Below are 8,752 nucleotides of genomic sequence, written 5' to 3' on the forward strand. Positions count from 1 at the left end.
ATATATAAATTTAAAAAAAATCAACCTCCCCAGCACCTATAAAGGTAATCACTTGGTTACCCATTCAGTTTCAAAATGGTGAGTTTCAGGGACTGCTAGGATCATCAAATGGTGCCTTGAAGGAAAAATGACATCTTAACTCATTCTCAAGATGCCAGTCACGTTGCCGTGATCAGGACTTTAGGGCAATGAGCAAAGAGAACAAGGAACTCTGCTGTCTGAAACAACTCTCCTGTCAGATCAGCCGAATGTCACTCCTGTAGCTGCACAAAGGCTCATGGGCACCAGCCTGGAATTAGGCGTCCCTTGTCCTAAGCGCTCCTCCCCAGCCCCAGCTCTCCAGCCCATCCTGTCTAATCATTACTTAAATTACCAGGGTTGTGTCTGGAAAGAATTGAAGGGTTTGACCTTCAGAAGACAAGCCTCCAGGGGAGGGGAATTTCTATTTTTTGGCATGTGGATAATGAGCACAGGGGAGGGCAATCCCTGCTCCAGGCTCCATGTCTTTTCCAGCTTGTTGAAATAGGACGTCCACACCCTTCTTTGCCCCCAAGTCCCTCCACTAATTGGCATCAATCCAGGAAGTCTGAGTGGCTGCATGTTTAGGTAAAAGAAGAAAGGGGTGGGGTGGGGGGCGGTGGCTCATGCCTGTAATCCCAACACTTTGGGAGGCCAAGGCAGGCGGATCACAAGGTCAGGAGTTCGAGACCAGCCTGACCAACATAGTGAAACACCGTCTCTACTGAAAATATAAAAATTAGCCGGGCGTCACGCGTGCCTATAATCCCAGCTACTAAGGAGGCTGAGGCGGGAGAATTGCTTGAACCCAGGAGACAGAGGTTGCGGTGAGCCAAGACTGCGCCACTGCACTCCAGCCTGGGTGACAGAGCAAGACTCCATCTAGGCAGTGGGGGGAATAGAGGAAAGGAGTGAACCCCTGGGTGGCCAGCCGGGCGCCTCAACTGCGTGTCTCCAAAGGAAGCTTGGGCTTGTTTGTGACCAGGGTGACAAAGGACTTCACCATCCCTTAGCGCAGATGGGGGTCCACCCTCAGGTGGGTGGAAACAGCCCAGGCCATTAGTGCAAATCCCCTGCCTGGCCCAGGGCCACATTCAGCCCACTGTCTGTTTGCTTTGGGACCCACCCAAGGTCACATTTTAGCTTTTCAGAAATGTGAAAGTGGAAAACATTGCAAAACAAACAGCCCCTGGAAAACTGCACACACCCATCCCGTCAGCCTGATGCTCCAGCTTGGCTGCTAAGAGATCAACGCAGCTCGGCCTTCCTGCTCCCTGTGCAGAGGTGCTGGCTCCTGCTTCCTAGCTTTCCTTTTGGGAACTGCCTGAGGTGTTTTGACACACAGCTGTTGGGCTTCTCTTCCCTTGAGGTCTCTGAACCAGGATACCCACGGGGGTAAACACAAAAGCGGAGTGGGGTGGAATGGGGGTGCTGGCTGTAGCCTCAGCAGAAGGGGACCCGCCTCTCCCCTCATCAGTATCCAGGATGTGGGATTGGATATTGACCAGACCAGAGCCCACTTTGGCCCACACGGGAGCTAATGTCAGCGGGGGCCTGTGAACCGTTCCCAGTGAATGGCTCTTCCTGCTGGCTGTGGTTCTCAGTGTGGCCAGCCTGGTCCAGCCTGGCACAGGACAGGACCTGGGAGGGCCACACACTTCCAACCTCCATTTCATGCCCAGGGGGCCTGTGCCAGCAGCAAGCCCTTCCTGCAAAGCAGTGTGGGGAATTCTCCCAGGCTGCAGATGGATGGGCTGGTCTGCTTCCACCCCTTCCTCAGGTGCAAAGTTGGGGTTTTGTGATCCTGTAATTACTACGTTTAGCAAAGTTGCCAATTTCTCCCTTTAGGGTCGTTTTCAAAAATGGAAACCAATTTTCTTTGTAGGGGCTTCTGCTGGATAAACCAAACACCACAAAGTCTACAGGAATATGTCTCCACCCCAGCCTCACTCCACAAATGCTTCTTTGGTGGAAGGCAGGTTCCTGGTTTGTGTTCATTTGGGTAGAGCTGGGGAGGGGGTAGGAGTCAGAAATGAAGGTTCTGGAGCCCAAAAGCCACTGTTCCCAGGCTAAATTTCCCTACTCGTTTGTGGTTGGCAAAACCCCTCAAAGATGTCCATGTCATCATCACTGGAACTTGTGAGTACATGTTCCCCTCTATGGCAAGAGGGATTTTGCAGATGTGATTATGGATTTTGAGAAGGGGAGATTGTCCTGGGTTCTCTAGGTGGGGTGAATGTCATCACAGGGTCCTTATATGAGGAAGGCAGGAAGGTCAGAGTCAGAGGAGTTGTGTCAATGGGAGCAGAGGTCACACAGAGATAGACTGGAAGACGCTACGTTGCCGGCTCTGGAGGTAAACGAAGGGGCCCTGAGTCAAGGGATGCAGGTGGCTTCTAGAAGCTAGAAAAGGCAGGGGAACACAGCCCTGCAGTACATCTTATATTAAGTTGGTGCACAAGGAACTGCGGGGTTTTTTTTATTTTTATTTTTTGACGGAGTCTCACTCTGTCGCCCGGGCTGGAGTGCAGTGGCGTGATCTCAGCTCACGGCAACCTCCGCCTCCCAGGTTCAAGCTATTTTCCTGCCTCAGTTTCCCAAATAGCTGGGACTACAGGTGGGCACCACCACACCCAGCTAATTTTGTAGTTTTAGTAGACAGGAGGTTTCACTATGTTGGCCAGGTTGGTCTCAAACTCCTGACCTCAGATGATCCACCCACCTCGACCTCCCAAAGTGGTAGGATTACAGGCATGAGCCACCGTGCCTGGCCTGGGGAAACTGCGGTTTTTGGCATTAAAAGTAATGGTATCAGCAACCATCCTAATACTTCTGACCTCCAGAAATGCAAGATAAAAAGTCTGTGTTATTTTAATTGTGTGTAGCAATAGGAATCTAATACACCATCCAACACAACACTCAGCTTTGCTCTTCCAAAGACTGGGGAAGAAACCCATCTGCTCAGGAAGCTGAGAATGCCATAGGCAAGAAGTAAGATAACATGTGAAAGTCAAGGGAGCGGGAGCACAGGAAGTCCGGCTGCCAGCACACGCATAAACAACTCCTCCTAGTAAATCACACCTTGGCAAGCCTGGGAGGACGGAGGCCTGGCAGCCAGAAACCCCTTTCCTCCTATACCCTTAGGAGACTACACTATCCTCTATCAAGACACCTGGTATTGTTACATCTTTTCATTCAAAACATGAAACGCTGGCCAGATGCAGTGGCTCATGCCTGTAATCTCAGCGCTTTGGGCATCTGAGGTGGGACGATTACTTGAGCCCAGGTGTTTGAGACCAGCCTGGGCAACATAAGGAGACCACGTCTCTACAAAAAACAAAATTGGCCGGGCTTGGTGGCATGCACCTATAGTCTCAGCTACTAAAGGGGATGGAAGTGGGAGGATCACTTGAGTCCAGGAGGTCGAGGCTGCAGTGAGCTGTGACTGTGCCACTGCACTCCAGCTTGGGTGACGAGGATGTACGACCCTGTTTCAAAACAAAAAACAAAAAAACCCCATGAAACACTGATTCACACTAGGGCCCTAATAACTCACTGGTTTTCCCTCCAAGTCATTTGTAGTAGAAAAAGAACAGGCCCACGGGCCCTACAGAACAAGTTCCAGCTCTTTCCCAGGGAGAGGGCCCTCTGAAGATGAAGGCAGAGACTGGGACCATACAGTAGCAAGTCACGGATGACCAAAGGCTGCTGGCAAACCACGAGGACACAGGCCTGGGACAGAGTCACAGCCTCAGAAGGAACCAATCTTGCCAACACCGTGATTGCAGATTTCCCAACCTCCAAAACTGTGGGACAGTCAATTTCTGTTGTCTAAGCCACCAGGACACTAATACAAACACCTACAGATGCTGGGCAGGCAGCTGAGACAAATGGAGTGGGTAGGGCTGCAGGTCGCCACCTGCAGAGCCCTCACCTTCGGAGAGGGCTCCGAAGATAAACGCCCTGAATTGCAGCCACAGTCAGCAGCCTGGAGGTGAGGGCATGTGGCAGACAGAGCCCAGAGGCCCAGAAGAGACCTGGGTCTCCAGCCTCAGCAAGGAGGATAAAGACAAGGAGATCACCCAAGGGATAGAGCTAGGGTCACCCCACCACACATTCATAGTAGTCCAACCACTGGGGAGAAACAGAAACTCGGGCAAAGCACACTACTCCCTGCAAGCAGCCAAGAATCCTGCATGACCAGTCTGGTCCTCTGGATCTCCACATGTGGCCACGTGTGGCATGTGGCACCCCCTCCACCCCAATGCCTGGCATGGTTGACCTGGAAATGATATCTAGGAAACTGAGAATGGAAAGCCATGCGGGGGCAGCGCTAAGCTTTTTTTTTTCTTTTTCTTTTTTTGAGACGGAGTCTTGCTCTGTTGCCCAGGCTGGAGAGCAGTGGTACGACCTTGATTCTCTGCAACCTCTACCTCCTGGGTTCAAGCAATTCTCCTGTCTCAGCCTCTTGAGTAGCTGGGACTACAGGCGCACACCACCACACCCAGCTAATTTTTGTATTTGTAGTAGAGATGGGGTTTCACCATCTTGGCCAGGCTGGTCTCAAACTCCTGACCTTGTGATCCACCCGCCTGAGCCTCCCAAAGTGCAGGGATTATAGGCGTGAGCCACTGCGCCCGGCCAGGCCTAAGTTTTTTTTTTTTTTTTTTTTTTTGAGATGTAGCCTCGCTCTGTCCCCAGGCAGGAGTGCAGTGGCACCATCTCAGCTCACTGCAACCTCCACCTCTCGGGTTCAAGCGATTCTCCTGCCTCAGCCTCCCAAGAAGCTGGGACTACAGGCGCGCACCACCACACGCAGCTAATTTTTGTATTTTCAGTAGAAATGGGGGTTTCACCATGTTGGCCAGGATGGTCTTGATCTCCTGACCTCATGATCCACCCGCCTTGGCTTCCCAAAGTGCTGGGATTACAGAGGTGAGCCACCGTGTCCGGCCCCTAAGCTCTTAAAAAGAGCTTGTGAGCTAGAACCTCCCTTCCCTGGTCCTTGCAACCTCCCAGGCAGTAAAATACCATAAAAAGGGAAAAACTGGAGTAGTAGCTCATGCCTATAACACCAGCACTTTGGGAGGCTGAGGCAGGCGGATCACTTGAGGTCAGGAATTTGAGACCAGCTTGGCCAACATGTTGAAACCCCATCTCTACTAAAAATACAAAAATTAGCTAGGTGCAGTGGCTCACGCCTGTCATCACAGCTATTCGGGAGGCTGAGGCAGGAGTATTCCTTGAAACTGGGAGGCGGAGGTCGCAGTGAGCCAAGATCGCACCACTGCACTCCAGCCTCAGCCTGGGCAATAGAGCAAGACTCTGTCTCAAAAAAAAAAAAACAAAAAAAAAAAGGAAAGAAGTTGAGGTCAAGGAAGGCCTTGAGGCCATGCAATTAGGGAGCTGAAATCTCCTGGGGAAGGTAGCTTCAGGGAAGGGTGAGATGGCAGGAATCCTCTCCTCATAAAAGCAAGTAATTTGCCATCTGGCAGCCTTGACTCCAAGTTTCTGGAGAGCTGGGGCCAGGCCGGCTGAATGCCTGCTTTCTTTCTCTGGAAAAGAAAAAAGGGGGTTCTCAGGTGTGTCTCCCTGGGGAGGCTGCCCACAAGGAGGGAGAGGCTGGGAAAGATAGAAGTCTCCCACCTGTGAGACAGATTACCTGCAAGCCAAGCTCTGGGTTTGTGATCAAATCAGACCTCTCTGCCTGCAGCTGCCCAGCTGTGTCCAGGCTCAGGATGAAGCCTGGGGAGGGCTTGGAGCTTCATCTTTCTTTCTTTTCTTTCTTTCTCTCTTTTTTTCCTTTTCTTTCTTTCTCTTTTCCTTCCTTCCTTTTTTTGAGATGGAGTTTTGCTCTGTCACCCAGGCTGGAGTGCAATGGCACGATTTCAGCTCACCACAACCTCCGCCTCCTGGGTTCAAGCAATTCTCCTGCCTCAGCCTCCCAAGTAGCTGGGATTACAGGCATGCACCACCACACCCGGCCATTTTGTATTTTTAGTAGAGACGGGCTTTGAGATGGGTTTCTCTACGTTGGTCAGGCTGGTCTCGAACCCCCGATCTCAGGTGATCCGCCCACGTCGGCCTCCCAAAGTGCTGGGATTACAGGCGGGAGCCACCGCGCCCGGCCTGCTGCCTCTTTCTCAGGGGGACTCCACAGTTCTGCGGCAAGCAATCCATCAGGCACCAGATCGCCAGATACCTGCCCTTCAGGGAGAGAGAGCCTGGGATACAGAGAGGCCCAGAGAGGAGCTCTGGCTGGACTTGGCTTCTCAGCGTGGGGTCTGAGCTCATAAGTTTGCTTCTCTGCTTTGTGGGGAACTGGTTGGAGGCTTGTGCAAGCCTCTTCACCTCTCAGGGTTTCGGTCCCCCCCACCCCCTCCCCACCTTGTCCTTTTTTCTCTTTTAAAAAAGGAAGTAAAGTACAGTGGGACACGGGCCAAGCTGGCAGCTTGAGAGATCCAAGTGCCCGCCCCCCTACCCGCAACTGTAGGAAGGGGAACCATCTTGCTCTTGGCCAACCCTGCCTCTCCGAGCAGGGATGCAGCTGGGGGAGTTTCTGGAGACAGGATCAAATTCTTTAGAAAGGGAGAAGGGGAAAGGGGTCTGGAGAAAGACGGCCTGGGTTGGGGGAAGTGAATGACAAGAATGAGGGGGGCAAAGGCCTTGGAGGTGAGGGGGGCAGGGGGTTAGGCGCCAGGGAGGACAGAGGACCCATTGTGCGGCCTGGAACCGGGGCCAGAGGGCTTTGCCCTTCGCCTCCCTCCCGCGGGGCCTTCCAGAGCCAGGAGGGGAGCTGGGGCCCCGAGGCTGTTGGATAAAGAGCCCAGCAGGCTGCCCCGCCTCCCCTTGCCAACTCAGTTTGCAGTCAATCCCGCCCCCGCCCGCTCCGCGGACTCAAGGCTGGTGGTAGTGGGCCTGGAGGCGCAGGATCCGACCTTTCTGGGGCCTCAGGAGGGGAAAAAAAAGGGGGGGGACCCTAAACCAGGTGGGCTTTATCACAACGAACTCACAGTGCTTCCCTGTGCCTCAGTTTTCCCTCTTCAGACTATGGCTAATGACGGAGCTTTTCAGATTTGGTGGAAATGCTCTCCGGAGCGGGGAGCAGAGGGGGAAGGCTGCCCCAGCTAGTCTCCTCAGCCAGTCCCCTCGAAGGCTGAGATCTCCGGGAGCACAGCCTCCGATTCGCGTCTTCTAGGCACCAAAGCCCACATCGGGACCCTACGCTCGCTGGAGGGAGAGGAGGGGAAGAAGGAAAAGGAGAGGGGAGGGGCGGACGGATCTGGTCCTGGGCTCCTGTGCGGAGCCCCCTCCTCCCGCAGCCGCTCGCGTCCCCGCAGCGCACGACCGCGGCACTGCGGCTGCAGCTCTCCCTACCCCGCCCGCGCCGGATTCCTGGGGGGAGGAAGTGGGGGTGGGGCCCAGAGGTGCAGGACCCGTCAGTCGACACGCGCCGCAACGCCAGGAGTCGGGAATGACGCCCGTGCTCCCTCCCCTCGTTCCTGTTTCTCGGAGTTTTTCGATCCGCGAGGGCGTCGCTGAGTCACCTTACCGTAACGCGCTCGGGACACTCTGGACCCAGCGGGGACTGCCCGGGGGCCGCGCAGGGCGAAGGCGCACCCGCCGAGACGCGCGCGGAGCTGCGGCCCCAGGGACCCCGCGTCCCAGCCTGTGCCCCCCCACCCGCCCGGGGACTCTCGGGTACCGCCCGTCTGACCCCCCAAGTGTTGGGAAACGGGGCCGAGCTGCCTGGGTCCTCCCGGAGAAGACACCGCGGAGGCGTGCCGGAGTTCAGGGCGCCGCCCGGCTAATTGGCTGCGTGCTCCTCCCGGACCTGCCTCTTCTCGACTTTTAAGAAGAGATGAGAGAGGTGTGTGGGGGCGGGTGGGGCCGGCGGGGGCGCGCGAGCCCCGCAGCCTCCCGCAGGGGCTTGGGTTCTCCTAACTCTGGCCCTACCTGGGCAGGTCACCAATGGGCCTTGGCAACTTCTTCCTCCGTCTCCTCCGTAACCCCCTAGGGATCTAACTCGTAACTCGAGGTGCTCGCGCACACGTTCTGTGGCTTGCCGCGATAAGTGTATCACAAACACACTGACAAGCGCGTCCCCACTGGCCTCCAAGGAGGTGACAACTTCTGAGCGCTTGTCCGGCGCCCCTTCTTGACGCCGAGCCCGAGGGGGCGGGGGGCACGTCCCCCATGCTTGGCTTTCCAATCCCGACGGGGGCCCGTAGGCCCATCTACACTGTCAAGGCTCGTCTCCGGTTCGGAGCCCCCGGCCTGTCGCCTCCTCTGCCCCGGACAGCGCGCTAGGCGGCCTCGGGCTCGGTGGCCCAGCTGCGGCGTCGGGAAGTTAAAAATAACCTCCGTGGGAGAGCCGGGGAGGAAGAAAAAAGGGAAGCTGGCGGGCGGCGGGCGAGACGCCCGGGCCTGGGGAGGCGTACCGGGTGTCGTGCAGGCCTCGAATTCCGGATGGGCTGGGGCAGAGCGCGAAAAAGGGGCACTGCATCCCGGCTCCGGCAGCACCCGGAGCGGCAAGGTCGTGGCGTCGAGGTGAAGCCAAGGGTCCCCCGGGAGAGCGGAACCGCGCGCACCCGGCGCTCGCTCCGACACGAGTTCGCGCGCAGCCCGCGCCTCCGCCTGCGCCGCGGTCACTTTCGCGCGCCCCAGACACTGCGCTCGCGGCCGGGCCCGGGACTCCGCGCCTCGTTGCCTGTCGCCGCAGCTCACCCGGCCG

The 8,752-nt window shown here is 56.0% G+C and overlaps 1 protein-coding gene across 2 annotated transcripts in view; it reads left to right on the forward strand.

Moving 5' to 3' along the window:
• The first annotated feature begins 7,240 nt into the window (after window positions 1–7,240).
• Window positions 7,241–8,752, forward strand: part of SPHK1 (sphingosine kinase 1) — a 5,588-nt gene continuing 4,076 nt past the window's right edge. Inside the window, exon 1 of one of the 2 annotated variants that reach the window (XM_017884918.1) lies at window positions 7,241–7,888. The gene's annotated coding sequence lies outside the window, so the exon portion shown is untranslated. The remainder of the gene's footprint in view (window positions 7,889–8,752) is intronic. The other variant, XM_017884921.1, reaches the window with a different exon arrangement.

The sequence above is a fragment of the Rhinopithecus bieti genome, unplaced genomic scaffold, assembly GCF_001698545.2.
Source record: "Rhinopithecus bieti isolate Rb0 unplaced genomic scaffold, ASM169854v2 scaffold_13400, whole genome shotgun sequence".
In the NCBI taxonomy this organism is placed as follows: Eukaryota; Metazoa; Chordata; class Mammalia; order Primates; family Cercopithecidae; genus Rhinopithecus; species Rhinopithecus bieti.